The 19,419-nt window shown below is 44.5% G+C and overlaps 1 long non-coding RNA gene across 1 annotated transcript; it reads left to right on the top strand.

Moving 5' to 3' along the window:
* The first annotated feature begins 3,599 nt into the window (after nucleotides 1–3,599).
* LOC135909826 (uncharacterized) lies at nucleotides 3,600–18,833 on the top strand. Its single transcript, XR_010566817.2, has 4 exons — nucleotides 3,600–3,691; nucleotides 5,090–5,198; nucleotides 14,249–14,308; nucleotides 18,789–18,833. It is a non-coding gene; the product is annotated as an uncharacterized lncRNA (long non-coding RNA).
* Nucleotides 18,834–19,419: the final 586 nt, after the last annotated feature.

The following is a 19,419-nucleotide window of genomic DNA, read 5'->3' as shown; positions in this document are numbered from 1 at the left end:
AATTTCAGTAAATTCCAACACAGTTAAACAAAAATAAAAAGCTGAAGATGGTGGCAACTGCCATCACCACGTTTCGAAGGGGACGCTCCTACCATAGAGAAAGGAATACAACAAGAGCGGACACTGCCATAGAGCCCAGCGGCCGGATTGACTGCAACGCACCAAGCCGTGGATGTTAAAACCTGAAGCACACTTCCGGTTTCGGTTGTGTGCGCGCGCCTTTTGAATTCTAGCTGGTGCGCGGCACGCCGGTTCCGTTTTTTTTTGCTTTTGCAGCAAATATTTATTTACATATTATTTATTCATTAAATATTTATTTGCAAATTATTTTATTAAGTAAAATTGATTGCGAACGATCTTCACACGCCTCCATTCAATATGTGCCACGTGCGATTTCATCAAGACGCAAGACACCTTGTGAAATGTGGAAAAAATAATGTTTATTTTATTCATTGTAAATGCTCGTCGCGGGCTTTTTGTGCATTTATCCAGCGTTGTGGCACCAGGTAAGCAGTAGTAGTTTCCGCAGGAAGCTCCACCAGACGACGTGAGCTGAAAAAATTACTAGCGTTATTTTCGTATTAACATGCCTGTAGAGGCGAAGCGTGCGAAAGTGGTGAGTGGGCGCCATTACAAACAAACGCAGTTCGTATTTACACACACGGCGTAGAAAATACCCGACTCATCCCAAGCAATACCGTACATACCACAAACATTCTAATTCCAAGCATTCCCCTCTTCCCAATACTTATATACTGCATTTTAATAGCACGAATGCGCGGGCAACGGCGCGTTTCGCGAACTTGGCTGCAACCCACGCGATGGAGGGACGGAAAACACTTTAATGGAAAAAGGACCTGCGAGGTTGCCAGCCCGGGCTCACGCCACCTGGGCATTGTGTCGGTGAGGCATAGCCTTTCCACCGCTGCCCGGGCCCGCTGGATAGCCCATAATTGGTCGTGACGCAATAGTACGCTACGAATACACAGAGGTGGCCACAACACAGGCTCTCAACCAGAGGATGCTGGACGCTCGCAGAATTCCTTCTACTCGCACTCAAAACAAAATGCGTGGGTGCCGTTCAGAAGACAGAATTTTCGAGTTACTAGTTCCTGGCGTTTGAGCTCCTTGGCTTATCTCTTGCGCGTGCTGCAGGCGCAAGCAACGCACTCCCGTGTTATCACTCATGACTCAAGCGTGGGTACAGTCGCCCAAATCTTTAACTGGTGTGCGGGAGCGGCGACTTTTCCGGGCGTCAGCGCCGTATGACGCGGCGAGGCAGGAAACAGCCTAGTAGACGATGGGCCCAGCTGAGCGCGCTTTGTCCGCATGCGCTTAGCCTCAGACTGTTTCCAGCCTCGCCCCGTCAAACGGCGCTGACGCACGGAAAAGTCGCCGCTCCCGCACACCAGTTAAAGATTTGGGCGAATGTACCTGTTATCACTCCCGTGTTGTCACTTATCACTCAAGCGTGGGTACCGAAAGAAGGCTTAAATTGTTGCTGAGACATAAAAATTGCGACAAATTTTGTCGCAGTAAGATTCAGTACGCGCCAAACTAACTCACCACGGCCGCGCTGCTTTTCGCTGCGTCACAACAGGCGCGGCGAGCGGGCCTCATAACATAAAAGTATCGAAAATAATTTTCAACAATGTTGGGCGTCAGAGAAAGAAAAGCGCCATGAACTTGTCAGTGCATTAAAGCGTGAAACCGAACACCACGGCCGAGCTGATTTTCGCTAACCGAGTCACAGCGCCAGGCGCGCCCACTGCGCTCGAAAGGTAGCCCAAAAAGTACTGAAATTAGTTTCAATAATGTTGGCAGTCAGAGAAAGCGCCAAAACTTGTCGCAGTAAAATTCAGTACACGCGAAACTGCGTCGCAGCACCCTGCGCGACTAGCATGCCCAAAAACTACCGAAATTAGTTAAAACAATATTGGGGCTTATAGAAAGCATCGCAAACATCTCCCAGTACGATTCTTTAATTCAAATTAACTGCTCCACGACGGCCACGCTGTTTTCGTTAACTGCGTCACAAGTCTAGCCTAGTTGCCGGGCAGTAAGCCTAATTGCTAGAAGTGCGTCGCAGACTGCCGAACAAAGTTTCTCACCTTGCCGTAGTCCAATAGTGCAGTGCTGCCTTCTCAAAGTTCCGAATGAACGCTATAATTCACCGGGAGGCCACCAAACCAGGCTAAATCCTAAAATAGAAAAACAGGCAGACGGGTGCCCAAACAGCCCAACGCTCAGATGCGTGGCCGTCTCTCTCGCTTCGGCGGTGTGTCTGACGAATGACGCAAACATCTGGCTCATCATTAGCCGGTTCGCCTGTCGCTAGGCAACGGAAGCAAGCCGTAAAGTTTTATTTAATTTATACGCAGATATTTTTAATTTTTCCGGGAACGAATAAAAAAATAAAACAATTTCTGTTAATCTCATTTCACATACTTCATTTTTCGATGCTCGCGACCCCAATTCGTCGATGTTAGTACTATAGCGGGACGTGTTTCCTGTTTCCAATTTTCGCCGAGTGTCCGCTCTTGTTCAATCCCTTTCTTTAGGCTCCTACCTTCGATCCATCCATCCTTTCAAACTTCCCACCGTGACGCGGTGATGGCGTCACCAGAACAAAAAAATAAATAAATTAGAAGCTATTCTTGCGCATTGAACTTCGCCACAGCGCTTGTCCCGCGGGCGTCATCAGTGTCCTTGATAACGCTGGCAAAAAGGCCGATAAGGGCAGAAGCTCAGTCGAGACTAGAAGCAAATCAGAAAGCTGTTGGAAGATTAATACTACGTGCCCACGGGAAAACCACAAGCGAAGCAGTAGAGGGGGATATCAGAATTCATTTCCAGACGACGACCGATGTAGCCGCTCGTCGGCTGTAAGTGAATTCTCAACCAGAGAGCACTTCGTCGCGACGAGCGAAGATTGGTTCTGGGCTTTTGATATGGTTCTTTTTCCTACCTCTCTTATTTTTCGTTTTGATGCTGGTGTAAACAAGCTAGAGTAATCGTCGGAAGCACTCCATGCCAGCCTGTCTTCAGTAGGCACACATTCTGAACGTCCGAACAACGCACAGCTTTTATGAGAGATGCCGTCGTGGACGGCTTTTAATTTTGACCTATCGATTTCGTTAAGGTGCCTCCAACTATTCCTCTGGCGACGGCGACTTCGCTATCCGAACTCATTGGCTACACTGTAAAAAATTTCCGCAATTTTACGGTCAAACCTGCCGTAAAAATTACGTAGACCGTTCAGTTTCATGAAAAACGGCGGAATTCTACGTGAAAATACGGACGTGAGCTCTGTTTTTGAAATACGGAGAACCGTCCGTAATTTCATGTGGAGGGCAACTGAGCATGTTAAGAGCGAAAAATCACCCCGCAACGAATATAAAGAAAAGACACGGCCCACGTTTACCCGCTGTTACATAATATCACTATAGGTAACGCTGCTTGAACATTATTCATAGGCGAATCGTAAGTACGCACACACAAACGGAAGAGGTTTCAGTGGTGGCGCTGCTCACCACCCTTCATCGCTTCTACACGACGGGTTGCATTTCTCCGCCGCAACAGAACAGAGGGGACAGCGGCTGGAAATGGCGGTGTGTGGTGGTGGTAGACCTGTTGTATTTGGGATTTCACTGAGAGAATAAGAAGGAATCGACGATGGACTGCTACGCAAGTAAGTGATTTAAGTGTCCTTTTTTGTTGTTGGTGCACGTCGCGCGTGCGAAATGCACCGCGATGGCGGCTGACGGGCACAACTGTGTTGTGTGAGCATGCACTGCCAAAGCCCTGTAACGACATTCCCGCTTGGCCGTAAGGAATGATAAAGCCGCGGCATTGCGAGTCTGTGATAAATGGTGTAGCGTGTGTTGTGCTGATTTCATATAGAGTACATTGAGACGCGTAGGCAACATCAGCGACGATGTCGTCTGTAGCAGTTCGTTATCGGCTGTATGTGGCAGCTGGTTTACTGACGTTGGCATTTCAGTTTTGCAATGTGTTGTGATGTGTTCTTGGCATTCCAAAATAAAGTGAAGTTACTGTTCTCCTTAGCAATCTCTCACGGCGCGTTGTAACATTATGTTAGCCGTAGGCGACGCATTGCATCACAGCGAAATTCTATTTTTCCTTCAGCTTAGGACGCAGTGTGCTTGGCGTGCATAATCGCTGTGTTCATACCCGTAACTGAAAGACTGCTTCTGGAATTGAAAGTCTGCTTGTGTATGAAGACCTCATGGAGCATGTTGCATGCGATGCCCCTACATCACAGTGAATACACGGTGTAGCGTGCTTGTTGCCGTATCCTGGTGCGGTCAGCAGTGTTAGGTAACACTGGTGTAACGCGGTGCCTTGGAACACTTTGGGATCGAGCCCGAGCAATCGTGCGCGATCGCACTTGAAAATGTCCGCATATTACCCATTAAGGGTCGCTGGAGAAGAAATTGATTATATTGCTAGCTGGTAATCGGCATCAGATGTTTCGCGAATTTTTGTTTTTGTTTTGTTTTTACTTCATACAGCTACCAGGCTGACTATCAACGTTCTGACGCAATACGTCAGCATTTAACGTAATCTGGGAGTGGATTGCCACGTAAATTTTGCCCATCTGCGGCCGCAAGTGCATGTGATAAGTAATTTTTAACGTAACCTTGACACAGAATAGCGGTGCCCAAAAGTGTGTAATGGACATCCAAAGTTACAAATGTTCCAAACTGGTATAAAAAAATCAAAAGATGTGTCAACACTGATGTTAAAGGCTGGTACTAATACTGACTGTCTCTAATTGCGTAGACTAATTTTCAGCATATAGGCATCAATACAATAATTATTCTAAAATACATGTTGTGAGTTATGTAGAGCAAAATGTCTGCTGTTTTGCCGAATAGAAGGTGCTTCATGAAGTCTTTTTTTTTTAAATGAGTTGAACGATACAATTGAAGACACCAAACGATACCACAGCAATCGGTAATTCGGTGACAAGCTTATGTGCAAGAGTATTTGTATATGAAAATGTTTTTGCTTTACTGTGGACAACCGGTCTGAAAATACCTGATATTATTTGCTTCAATTGCAGCTATTGCACCAGTGAAGGATGTCTGTGTGCCGGTTTGTGCACAATTTCTCAGCCAGCGGGCCTGAGAAAGTGTGCCACAGCAGTCTGTGTAGTGGTGCTCTTTGTTCTGGTAAGCTGTGTCATTCTATTGTATATCTGTCTTGCATATGCAGTGTTATTAGACAGTGATTGCAAATGTTGGTGGAATGACGAGGCCTATGCAAGTAGAGTAATTTTTGCAGGTGCATTCAAAGGATAATTGATGATTTGTTTTCCTGTGGCAACAAATTGGTTCAGTATCAGCACGTCAACTTGAAAGGGATATTGTTTCATACCTGACTTGGTTGCACATATGAATGGTGTTTAAAAAACACTTATAGTGCCAGAGTTCAAGACTTGAGGCAACAGATAAAACACACACCAATAAAATAACTGCTTGTCTAGTGTTGGCTTAATGAGTATGCAACAACACTGCACACTGATCGTTAGCACTGTCATGGCTCCATGGTAACTAAGATTAGCCACGAATAAGCTCACTGTGAGCTAGTGTTGAGCTAACTATAACAGGTGAGTATGCGATGATGTAATTAAGTGCAACATTGGAAGGCAATGTAACAATGTAAAATTATAGCCTGAGCTCGCAGCTACGTTGCGTGGTCAGGCGACCAAAAGATATGAATATTTAAAAGGGAACGAACAGTGCTAATGCCAGTACGAAGTGACAGCGTTGTACACAGCAACGTATTCCCTTTGTCCTGTCTGTAGCCCTGTTCGATTCCCTTCTAAACATGCACCAACAAGCAGCCCAATTCAGAACGCTCCGGCAGGTTGACCTGAATACTTCAATTTGCCAAGCAGGTTAAGTGATGACACGCTAGCATAGCGGGAGCTATTCTGAAAGTTATGTCTGCTATGAAAATGTGTCATGAAGATACTTCACTGCTAAAAATTTGGTGTACAACTGCACAAAGCGGCATCAATAGCTATGTTGCTCCCCCATGTTGTGTCAAGGGTCTGTGCATGTTTTGTAAGATAATCCTTGAGTCGGCGGCCGGTTTGTCCTACATGATTGCGGCTGCAGGACAGTGGGATATTGTAAACAGCACCAACCGTAGTACCTATGAACTCCAGCACATACTTTTTGATGTAAGCTTCACGTGTTGCCCTGGTCCGGTTAGCATTTTGTACGTGCCCAGATTGCTTGGCACTGAAAATAAAAAAAGTAGTTTCAACTCTCTGAGTAATTTGCTTGAAATGATGGTTGCCTTTGTGTACAAATTGCATAACAGTCATAGGCCTTGGCTTCCTCGAAGTTGTCTGACCTGAGACGTCAGCTACATTCAACTCCATTAAATGCTTCTTGGCCATGCATGCTAAAAGGCAGTGCGAACGCACTGTTGAAAGCAAACGTACTTGGTTATGGAGGCTCCCCTCCACGTCGGGGTGGTACGAAGTGTTAAATGTGCTCTCCGGTGTTCCTGCAGCAACAGCATGCTTCAGTGTTCAGGTGCACCAATAGAAAAGGTAGTAACACCTTTGAGTGCGGGGAATAGCTCCACCTCGATGCTCACCACAGAAAATCTTCAGGCACAGATAGTGGAGTTTGCATTTCAGTAGTAGTTTTGCTTACTTGAACATGCGTGGCACTTTGTAGGAAAAATTAAAAAGTTGCTCAACCACTTTAATTGCGACTTTTCACTGCCGAGTACACTGTCAGCTAGTCGTAAAACACTAGCTGCTGTAAGAACCAGCGTAGTAAAGGTATTCTGCTTCATTGGAAACTTTCTACCCTATATGACGTGAAGTAAGCCTACTAAATGGGTTGAGTGATTTTTCTGTCTTCTCTACAGTGCTAGATGAGCTCTTGGAAGGGGAAAACTACATTTCAATGGATGAAGTGCCAACAGAGACAGCACAGTCAGAAAGAACAAAGACAGGACAAGGTGCTACTTGCAACTGTTTATTGAGGTCAAAAGCACTAAATATATAGCCATGGGGAGAGGGGGAAGAAGAAAAAAAAGAAGCACTGATTACGTGAATGCACATATGCAAAAATATGGAAGAGGCATATGAAGGGAATCATAAGATTAATCAAAATCTAAAACTTACCTAAAAACATGCGTTCATTTCTGTAAATAGTCGGAGATGGGGTGTCGACACAGGTGTCCCCTCTTTTCTTAGTCTGGTTGGCCTCCAAAAGTTCACATGCCACAGTGTCTTTGCTTTTAAACATGATTGTTGTATCAGGAAGCCTTGCTTCACGTGCTTGTTTATTCTCATTCTCACATGCCTTGCAATGAAGCAGCAAGTTTGAGCCATAACCATTTTTGATTGAAAGCTTGTGCTCCTGCAGGCGTTCATTAATACATCGGCCAGTTTGTCCGGTTTACTCCTTCCCACGCTTCAGCGGTATGCAGTATACGACCCCTTCTCCGTGCTTCACAAAAGGTTTTGTGTGTTTATTAGAACACTCTACTTTCTTAGTCATCATATCCAATCAGACGGCCCAAAGTAGCAAGTTTTTGGGGCTCGGAAGAAACCACAGGAATTTTGTATTTCACGATGACATGTGTAGTATTATGGGCTGCTTTGTGAGAATACGATATCACCACTGGTTTAGCTTTCTTTTCCAATGTTTGACCTTCTTCAGTGCTTCAGTTTCTTTCTTTATGCACCTTCTTCAACAACGCCTCCGAAACTTTGCTCAAAACCAAACAAGGAAAGCCAGCTTTCTTGAACTTCAAAATCTGTTCGTCAAAGGTTTTGTGTGCCTTATGACAGCACAATTATTTAAGTGTAAATTCAAGGCACATAGTGGCAATTGCATGTTTAACAGTCTTGGAGTGCATAGACTTATACTGCAACAATTAATTGCAGGGTCGGTATACCAACCTCACGCCCGCAAGGAATTTCTGCCGTATCCAGTGGCGATACCGTATTCTCACGAAGTGGCGCGTAATCTTAAACACGTCGCCGCAATATATAAAATTCCTGTGGTTTTTGCTGCGCCCCGAAAGCTTGCTACTTTGTGCCGCCTGATTGGATCTCATGACTCTAAAAGTAGAGTGTTCTATTAAACATACAAATCCTTTTGTGAACTGTGAAGAAGCGGTCGTATACCGTGGAAGTGTGGGAAAGAGTATATCGGGCAAACTGGCCGATGTATTAGTGAACACCTGTGGGAGCACAAGCTTTCGCTTTCGCTGAAAAATAGTTATGGCTCAAACTTGCCACTTCATTGCAAGGCCTGCAAGAATGAGAATAAGCAAGTATGTGAAGCAAGGCTTCATGATACAACGATCGTGCTTAAAAGCAAATACACTGTGGCACATGAACTGTTGGAGGCCAACCAGGTTAAGAATAGAGGGGATGCCTGTGTCAGCATGCCTGTGCCTCAATATTTACACAAGTGAATGCATGTTTTTAGATAAGTTTTAGATTTTGGCTAATCTTATGATTCCCTTCATCTTCTGTGTTCTCGCGCGTGTGCCTTCAGACAAGCAATGCTTCTCTTTTTTTTCTTCCCCTTCTCCCCATGGCTATATATTCAGCTGCTTTTGACCTCAATAAACAGTTGCAAGTAGCGCCTTGTCCTGTCTTTGTTCTTTCTTACTGTGTTGTCTCTGTTGGCGCTTCATCTTCTGAAAGCTCTGCACCAAGTAGCCCCACAACGTGTTCTACTGCAAAACTACCACTAGACAGTGATCTTCCATTTCTTGACCTCATTGTTTTCTTTGGTGAGTGTCATGTGCACTGCATCTATGCCCCATCTTTTAAGGAGGGAATTCTGCCTTTCGCATCAGCGCACTGTTCGGCCTTGGAGCTCTGTCAAAGAAGCACGAAATAGCATCCTCAACAAGTCGAGAACTTCTATACCCAGGTCTAACATTGGCCTACAGTGGTGTGACCACTGTTAGATCAGATTCAGAAGGCCAGTCATAGTCTCAAAAAGACTGTTGGGAGAGCTAGAACATTTATTTGTCACGTCAAGCAATCTCGGTTCAAAAAGGTGAATCAGACCAGGCCTTGACGCAAAGTGTAGCAAGAGGCACATGCAGCAGTTCAAGTGTGTAGTTGTTTACAACATCCCGCTGTCCTGCAGCTGCAACTAGGCAGGACAAATAGGCCTAATATTTATTTGTGTGAGCGTGCGTGCCTGTCTGTGCGTGTGTGCGTGTGTGCATGCGTGCGTGCGTGTGTGTGTGTGTGTGTGTGTGCGTGTGTGTGTGTGTGTGCAATTAACCAAAGTCTTCGCCTGTGCTCGTGTTGTTTGGCCTTCTCCCGTCTTTTCCTGTTGTCCCCAAGTAATCAGTCGGTGTCACATTCTTATAGAATTTGCACTTCTGAGATTGATGCTTTGGAACATGATCAGAAGCTGCCAAATGGCTGACATAATCCACCTACATGTGTTGGTGTAGATAAGTGTGTCTCTGCAGTAGGGGTAGGGCATCATATGTGCTTGTTTAGCACTTATGCACTTTTGTTTCCAGAGCTTGTGATACAGTGATTCAAACTACGTCTGTAAAAACAGTGCTGCACGTTGCAAGGAAATGTTACAACACTTGTAGGTGAAGCTCGGTGTTGTGAGAGGTTATAGAAACTTGCTTTCAACTTCCTTTTTGCAAGTTTCTAGAGAATTTTTTAAAGATGCTTCTTTAACTCCCGCGTGCATCGTGTTCATGACTCGCTATGAAACTGTCAACAAGTATGTCCTTTATGCCATCCGCTACTAAAGATTACATGAATATAATTAACCCTTTGAGGGTCGATCTTTTTCACCGTATTCGACCACCCAGGTTCGATTTTTTTTATTGCAGATTCCAATTCTTAGGGACTTATTTCGAAAAAAATTTACCGTAATTTTTCTAGGGTGTCCGTGAAGCGAGAAAAAAATTATTTTGTGTTGGTACATATGTACTCTGTATTCATGCATAACAATAAAAAAGGAAATAAACCTATAAGAGTAAAAAATTTGATACATTGTTATAGTTCAAAGCTTTGAAAATGTGCATACGAGAATACCTTGCAAGACTCAAATGTTCCTGCTCTTACACTAATATGTGCTATTATGAGCAATATGAAAAGGAAGACAGGAACGCGTAGAAAACACCCTCAGACCCAGCTGTATGGGTGATACGCAGCGGCCACCATCGGAAACAAAGTGGAAAGGGGGGCGCTGTTCTAACAGCTGTTCGCACTCCCGACATGTGTCTGCAAAGTGCGGAATTTCGCATCGCCAGAACACTGTTCGATATTGCGTCACTGGTAACCTTTTGCGTCGAATCGTTACAAAAGACAGCACTCTTCCAGACTTCAATATTGATTTATGGTAAATCTTCTAAACCGGGAAAATATGGTCTTTAAGGGTGAGTTCAAAGTAAGTTTATTGGCACTTGCTGAATGTTAAAAAGATATTGAAGCAAATGAAATAAGGCTATAGCGTTATCGCAGCTTATCCTCGTCCTTTGCTTTGTTCGTTGGTGGCCTAATAATGCGTCATGCCGCCGTCGACTTGAAGGATGGCCTCCATTCTTTGAGGCAAAGACGCGCAGAGAGCCTCCATGAATGCGGTATCATGCTGAAGGCGCTTCCACTCATGTTCTATTGCTTCCCATAGTTGGTCGGAGTTCGACAATTGTAGTGAGCTCTTCGAAAGGTTCACTTTCATGCGGCCCCAAACGTGCTCTATAATGTTCATGTCGGCACCCTTCGCGCACCACTGAAGTTGCATTACCTCTCGCTCTTCCAAAAGGCGCGCCACGTCCTTCGATGTGTGAATGGGAGACAAGTCCTGCTGGAAAAAATAACACCTATCTGGGTGCGGCTGGTCAACACATAAGGGATCATCTGGTGCTCGAGCAGAGTGCAATACACAGCACTGGTGAACCTCCCATCAATTCTCGCCAGTGGGCCTAGGCCTGCGCGGGAAATCGCCCCCCAGATGTTCACAGAAACGCGTCCACTGGCGACCACCTCCTGGATATTCTGCGGACTAAAGCGTGTGTTTGCGGTCCACCACACTCTCTTTCGTTGGTCCCAGTGGCTCGAGAACGTGGACACATAAGAGAAAACTACATACTTCTACCCACTCTCGCTCCAGCTGCGGTGTTCAGTAGCGAACCTCAGGCGAACCGCTTTGTTGGTTGCGGTGAGCAGAGGTTCCTGTGAGGCGATGCGACTTCCCAGTGCTGCTTTTCTAAGCCTTCATCGTACCATGCTGTCGCTCAAGTTGTTCAAGCCAAGAGCGCCTCGAACGTCCTTTGCACTTTGAAATGGTTTGTCGCTGACGGCAGCCACGATGCAAAGGTCTTGGTCGTTCGTTGTCGATCGAGGTCGTGTGCGGTGCGGCGCATCGTTTATGCATCCTTCGTCTCGGTAAGCCTGGATAATCCGGTTGACCGTTTTCAATGGGCGGCTTGTCACGAGAGCAATATTGCGCTTTGTATAACCTCTTTTAGACATTTCTATTATGTCTTCCCGTTCTTTAAAAGGCACTCGAGGCATCTTGAGGCTACAAATTCAGAGTTCACTGCTCTGCGTGGGCCACTGCAGTGTGCGACGTGAATTTTTCTGAACGAACTTCGTGCAACAAAGTCGCACGAGAGGCAGTTTGTCAATGTTCTTTTTAAAAAAATGTTCTGTATTCTATTCCTCTGTCGTCATTGGTTCGAGCGTCGCCGCTGTTCGAGGTGCCACTGAGAACTGAGTGCGTCTATTCAAATAAAGAATCGGTTTGAAATACAGGGCAAACTTTTTCTCAGAGTACTATCAAGCGGTTGCACGAAGAAAAAAAGAGAATGAAAGAAAAGAAAGTGAATCGGTGTAAGTCACTGGCGACGATCTCACTGTCTTATCGGCTGTCGGACGATCCATGACGTAAGCTGCTCCTTTGTAGAAATGCCAGCGTGGTGGGAGTGCCAACAGTTAGTCAGTTAGTGGAAGAGCGCTCTCCTTTCCCCCTTCGTTTTTCACAGCGCCATCCGCGTATCGCTCCGAGTCTGTTTGCCACACGTTCCTGTGTTCCTTTTCATATTGCTTATGATAGTACATCCATAGCATAATCGAACTGTGTAGGTGCACGCACTCAAGAAAACTGTGCGGTTGTGTGCCCATCAAAAAAAAATTACCGACGATTACGTTACTTCCTAATGCGAAATTTGAGCGCAGCAAATAAGCTGTTTCACCTTTTCGATAGATTGAGGCAAAGAAATCGAGCAACACATGTATGCGCTATCACAGAATTTTTTTTTATTTTTCACACGTATTTGAAGTTCGAGCCGGCGCTTTGACAACCGGAGACTCGCAGGAAGAGGGGGGAGGGGGGCGGCGTGTACACCCAGCGGCAAACGATGGGGGCAGAAGCGCGCGCAGCAAGCGGACAACACGATAAAGGGAGGAGGGAAGAGATAGCAGCGACTGACTGATGCCGCTGACGCCGATAGTGAGTCAAACCCAGCTGCGGAGTTGGTTTCAGGGACAACGCCGCCGATGCCGACACAAACAATATGATACCCTCGCTTCCGCAGCGCTAAGAACCAGGTCTAGCCGTGGGAAGGTGGTCACGTATTCGTCGACGTGCCGGGGCCTACGTGAAATAACCGGCGCGTCGGCAACTGAAGAGCACCCTATCCGCCACACAAGAACAGGGGGGGGGGGACCCTTTCCTCCTCTTTCTGCATGGCGGCGACGGTGTTCTATGCAGTCACGTTATCTTGACTCTCTAGCGGCGTCAGCGGCATCCAGCGGTATCAGTCGGTCGCTGCTAGCGCTGGGGGGATGAAAGGGGGGCGGAGTTGGTTACGAGGCCGACGACAACGCCGACGACGACGCGAAACCCAGGAACGGACGCCAAAGAGCTGCGCTCTAAAAAGCAAAACGTGTACAAACTTCCGCTAATCTTCATCTTATCGCCAGCCAGATGCAATTAGTTTTCGCTAATCTCAAAACAAAAAGAAAAGGAGCAACAGAAGCGCATGCACGGCAGCATCCGTCCTATGCGCACCCCTGCGAGCACTAAATGAGCGAGAAACAAGCAGTAGCCTTTTGAGCGATTAGTAACGAGATAGCCATCAGTTTTCCAAGTGCAAGTAGCCAAAACCGCCCGCGAAAACAAAACCCAAACCGCCACCCGCCCGCGCGCACGCCAATGAGCAAGCGGTAGTACATAGACGCGCAGGAGCAAACTAGCGCTAAAACAAACCATGCAACGAAAACTGAGAGAGTGAGGCGTGCAAGAGAAATTCCCTGTATTTCCACATAGTGGCAGCACATGACAGAAAAGAAAAGGTTAGGAAATTGTCACGCTTTTTAAACCTACAGACAGGGCCGTAAATATACAGCATCGACCATTTAAATACTTCGCGGTGCGGTATATTTACGTCATTGACCCTAGAAGGGTTAAGAAGTCATGCTCCTTGAAACAATTTCCCGTAACAACATTGCAAAATACCAGCTGAGGGTCTCGAATCTCTTACATATGCTGTTTTGCACATCATACTTTAATAAAACTGCATTTAGTAGCTGCACAGCACAGGCCCCATTTTGTTTTATCACACTTCTTTGTCTTTTCTGCCACTGCCCCAGGTCTTTTTTCATCAACTGCTATCTGCAGGCCGTCATAAAATTGCTTCAACACTGTTGACAGATTCCAATATTTTTTTCGAACCATTCTCTCATGTGAACCAAAGAAAATTAACTTGATTAGCCTTACATGAAGATGAATTCGAAATAATTTATTTATTGTACTTGCTTGGTCGCACTGAACTATTTCTTTAATAAATTTAATGCTTACAATTCACCTTTGTATTGCTGGGTACCGGTAGAGATATGGTTAGTTATTCACCAGAAAGGATCTCGAATTTTCCACCTTCTTAGTGTAAGTTAGACACTCACTTGTGGCACTTCACAAAGAGCAACTTGTGGTTGCTAGGAAATAAAAGTTTACTGAGAATTTTCATGCATCCAATTTGATTCTGTGTACTAGCATGTTTGTATTAGCATGTATTTCATAGAGTTGAGGCTCCATAAATGTACATTCTGTCATTCAATGTCTGTAACATGGTTAAGCAGGTTGACCATATCTAATTAGAACTTCCTATGTTCTGGGGCACTTGTTTGCAATTTAAATTATGTGGTTCGGTGCTGTCAGTGTAAGCCTAATGTCGTTTTTTGTTCTCCCAGGAAGGACGCAAGCATTGCTGAGAAGCCATTTGACCTGCCGCCACACTAATATTGTATTTGGTAAGGTCTATTACAGATCTTATTTCCTGTAGTACGTGCTATAATTGTGTACAATGTGTTCAAAACTTCAGTAAGTGGGCTGTTCGACAACAGGTGTTTACAAATTAATAATTATAAAAGATGTTCAAGGTCATTAGTGATACAATTGCTGCTCACTGCTGAATTTTTTTCCAAATTAGATGATGAGCCATCCAGCAAGTGCGGCTCTCCTGGCTAATTATACAAACTTTCAAATACGGTGAATTTTTTATCACAAGTGTACAGCAGTCGGGGACAACTGTTCACAGCGACAATTTCATAATATTTACTTACATGCAAAAGTGAGTCAAAGGTCAGGTGTACTTATGAAGTTTTATGAAACAAGTTCATCGTCATATTGCTTACTTCATTGGAAAGTTTGTCGCGGAATTCTCACTTCTATGAACAGATCAACAGTTGCCGAACGATGGTCGTCTCTATAGCCAATGTTTGGGCAAGAGGCTTGTCTTCAGAGCACAGCTTCTTTGCGATGCAGCTTGAGCTGACCAGTATGAAGAGAACATAGGATACGAACACAAAGCATTAGTGGGCCTCTTCGATTATCGGTCGTTGACAGTCCTGAACTGCTTAGCACTGCTGTCCCGCATTAGATTTTCTCACTCAGCTTCGGACGCCCCATCCACCAGTCCGAGAGCAGCCAGTATCGCATTCGTTTTACCAGAAGTCACAGACTCTGCGGACTCTCAGAGCTGTCAGCAGATATTTGTTCTGACATATGCAAGTAGCTAGCAGACGGCGGCTGTCTTAAAAAGATGCACGCGGGCTTCACGCCATGTTTTAAAAGAGGCTGTGTGTTTAGGTGTACTTTGCGCATTCCAGACAGCAAATATCATGCACTCAGCTATCGCTTCCGTTAAATCGATGCTTCGTGTGCCATAATGTGAGGTTTTCATGAGTGGTCTAATTGCTGCAACCTTAGTCCTTGTGTTTTTTAAGACAAAGCACAGTGATCAGGCGCAAATGCTTGCTTTTCTTGATGTGTTTCATGAAATCTGTCATGCTCATTGCTATATGCATAGTAAACAGGTAGATTTCGCTTTTCAGATGAGTGAAACTGGTGGATGAGGAAACGTATCATATTGCATGTAGATATTTAATGCTGGTAGCTGGCATGGCATACAGGGTGTTTCACGTAACTTGAGCCAAACATTAAAAATATGCAAATGCCACGTAACTGGACAGAACCAAGGTAATTTTGTTTGCCCTCGCTTCGAGATAGTCATTTTTTTTCATTTTGCCAGATTAAATAATTAGCATTCGGTAATTAAATTCTCCAATATTATGATTAATACATGCTACATAAAAGTGTTTTTCCTAGCGTTAAGAAGCCTGCAAATACACACTAAATTGTTGCGTGACTGTCCATTCGCAGCACTTTGCGTGTATTCGCGGGCTTCTTTCTCGAAAAAACACTTCTACGCAGCATGTCTCAAACTACACAAAGCTGTATGGGGAGCTTTTCATATTGCTCTACAATTTTCTCATGGACACTTCTAATCTAGTTATAATATTTGAAAAGTTGATTAATTAACGAAGTTGAAATATTTATTTTGGTGGAATGAAAAAATATCCGAGTATCTCCAAGTGACGGCAAACAACATTACCTTGGTTCTGTCGACCTACGTCACACTTGCATATTTTTATTGTTTGGCTCAAGTTACGTGGGACAACCTGTATAATCAGAGCGTCACCGATTGCTGTTGTCATGTGTGCTGATCCCTTCTGTTACCCAAATTCCAAGTTTTGCTTTTGTATGTGCAGGATTAGTAGACAGTGTAGACGCGCTTTGTCCTAGACACACGTCAGGCCTTTAGTAGACGGTTTCACGAGCTTTGAGGATATCGGCCTGTGCTTTGTGGGTGAACAGTGATCTGGCACAACCGTGCTTTTGCTTATTTTTGTGTGGCAATGACGCTTAAATTTTACAGGAAATTAATGAGCTGGCTTAAATACAGCGGTTAAGGGGCCCGAAGAGCGAGAGCACGATGTAAACTGAGCTTTGTTAACATGTTCAATGTGCTCAGGCTGCGATTCCATTATGCAAGCTTTATGGTTGTGCCGGCGACATGGCCTCTGAGACTGCATTATTTTGATGACCATGCTACTGAATTTGCTGGGTAGGGCGCTATCTACAAGTAGCTAAAAGCATGAGGTCACGGGATTGAATCCCGTCCATGGTGGCCGCATATCAATGGGGGCAAAATATGAAAACACCCATGTACTTAGATCTAGGTGCACGTTAACGAGCCCCAGGTGGTTGAAATTTCCAGAATCCTCTGCTACGGCTTGCCTCGTAATCAGAAAGTGGATTTGGCACGTAAAACCCCATAATTTAGGTAGTTAATAGCGGACAACAGCAGCCAGGAGAGCGACCTCCAATCACGGTGCTTTCAAACAAAACCTCGGACAGTCCCAGGCAGCGGGATCACATGACTGTGATGCGCCCTTCTGTCAATGCTAGCCAGACCGGAAGCCGCAGGTGGTTTGCGGACAGTCTGGGACTGCATAATCGAAGGGGCGCAGTGCTCTCACATACATTATGTCCACTGCGGGATGAAGGCCTTTCCTAGTAATCTGTAAATATATATGGCTTGCGCCAACTGACTCCATCGTATGCTTGCATATTTACAAATTTCTTCATGGTGCCCAGTTCTCTACCGTCCTCAGTAGCGGCTTTTTTAAATTTATCATGCATATCATTTTTTGTCGTTCCGTTGCTTGTTGAGCAAACCTTCATTCTCAAGCTCCATTTTTATCATGCCAGATTTCAGTCTCTTAGGTTAGTTTTATCACAATGCAATGATGGTAATTTTAACACTAATGGTAAGCTATAGAAGGTGACTCAGTAATGTGTGACTTAAGTCTTCTGAACAATTTATAGTCTTTAAATTTTCTTCTACTGATCCAGGACTCCTGTGACTAACTGCCTTAAGTAACATACTTCATTGCCTTCTTGTCCTAGAAAATATAACTGGCGCCTTCTTGCAGGCCTTTAAAGTGGCAACATGTGTACTGCAGACAGTAGGGCATGCTCAGACAAATTCAACTGGACATGCCTGGCGATCACTTTTAATTTTGATTTAAAAGTTTATTTTGATGCCCGAGCCTGGCGACAATGAAATTAACCTTAGTTTTCAAAAAAAAGGTATCTCTGCAAGAAACAATATAGAATGAACTGTTTAGTTAGAAGCACTTTTCCTGGATTTTACCGAATCTCCATTTTGGATAGATCCGAAGGAAATAGTGTTGTCGCTGTGGGTTTAAAAATATTTTGTACCAGACTGCAGGCCAATAGCAATACTTTCAACTAATTACCACAGAGTATCCCCACTACGGTATAAAGAAGAAACATTTTGGAACGAAACATTGCACAAATTGACCAAAGTTTTTTTTCTTTGCATTTACTAACAGCACGGAATTTGGCCATCCTGTTGCCATGAGTCGCAGAAATTTCAGCAAATAGCTCTGTCCTCATTGGCTCTCAAAATCTACGGGAAGTGCTCATGTTTAGGCATGTTAATGAATTACTCTACTTTAAAATTTTTTAGGAGAGGCTTGATTCATTTCAGAAATTTCCCAAATTAAGCGCATTTGCATGAAGCAATGCAATCTTGAAAAATATGTTGCATTATTTGTTTCGTTATGGGATTGCAAGTCAAGAAACGGACAGAATAAGCAGTACTGCCTGCCAGAGCCATGTATGGGGTCCAGGCATAATTGCAGGCTTCTTTACAAAAAGGGCAAATTTTTTGGTGAACACAGTGCAATATTATAACTTTTTATGAAGATGGGAAGGGTATGTTGATGCATTCACGACCGTAACTTTCAATTTTCACTGCTTGAGTAAAAAGAATATTACACATTGATACTTCTTCCGTGACACAACAAACCATATCCGAAAGGGGCTGACAGCTGTTGTGACACAGTTGTGGTGCATGCATGTTTTTTTTGTATTGTCGCTATTCTACCAGCCTGTCAGCTGGACAATATCTTTGGCTTGCTTATTCTGCGTCGGAAGTAAACAACATGCATGGTTTGCGCTTGTTTCAAGAGTGCTTCATTGTTTTGGGAAACAGTAAAATCTGCAAGGTTGTTTAATGGAGCAGTGAAAGTTGAAAACTATGGTCTGCATTATGTGGCCATGGCAGCTCTACCAAAATATGGGAGATGCAATCTTCGAAAGTCATAATGTGCACGTCACATCTTTGGCTGTTCCAAGCAAACCATCGATTGACTTGGGTCCTTTCTATCTGAAGCTTCTTATGCTGTAAGGCTACGAATGAATATATACCAACATAGCTGAGTCTGAACCATTTATTTTGACAAGAGCACTTGTAGTGACAATGGTGAATACGAAATCATTGTTTATCTCAGTAACAGTAGTGATGATGATGGTAAATAATTGAACAGCCCTAATTGATTGGTGTTTCTTACTTTTCAGGCAAAGCCGAAGGCCTCTGCAAGCAGCCTGTCATTCCAAGTCTCAACCAATCCTTCCTCTAGTCAGCCAATTTCTAGTGTCTATGAGGAAATGACTTGCGCAAAACTGGACACGGGACACTAAAAAGGCGACAAGGACAGGCGTAAACTTCCAACCAGTGTTCATTACAAAAAGGTATGTATATGTACTCTTGCACAGTTGATCCTAATCTGTTACAATCGTGCAAGTCAACATGGTCATCACAAATAAACAAGCGCACCAAGGCCTAAGGCGGCTTCTCGCATACAGACCCCAGATATTCAGATTCTTTAACAGTCAGTGCTATGGGATGGCTTGCTGACGCTGTTGCATTCTGCAATAGCCGCTGCCTCAATGATGAGTCTAGTGTTTTCTTTCACACTGCTTGCTATTATTTCTGTTTTTTCAAACAGTCGATGACATTTGCATTGGGAGCAATGGACTCCAAGGAAACCTCCTTTCCCGTTTTGTACTTTCCGACTATGTTCCTGTAGTCTCAAGTTTAGGGAACATCCCATTTGTTCCACGTAACGCTGCCTGCAGGAAGGAGGTATGCTATACACTATTCCTCTTGAGCATTTGATGAAACCCTTTCTGTGCACAATGTTGCATG

The sequence above is a fragment of the Dermacentor albipictus genome, unplaced genomic scaffold (assembly GCF_038994185.2).
Source record: "Dermacentor albipictus isolate Rhodes 1998 colony unplaced genomic scaffold, USDA_Dalb.pri_finalv2 scaffold_57, whole genome shotgun sequence".
NCBI lineage: Eukaryota > Metazoa > Arthropoda > Arachnida > Ixodida > Ixodidae > Dermacentor > Dermacentor albipictus.
The sequence above is the reverse complement of the archived record's forward strand: the minus strand, read 5'-3'. Positions and strand labels throughout refer to the sequence as shown.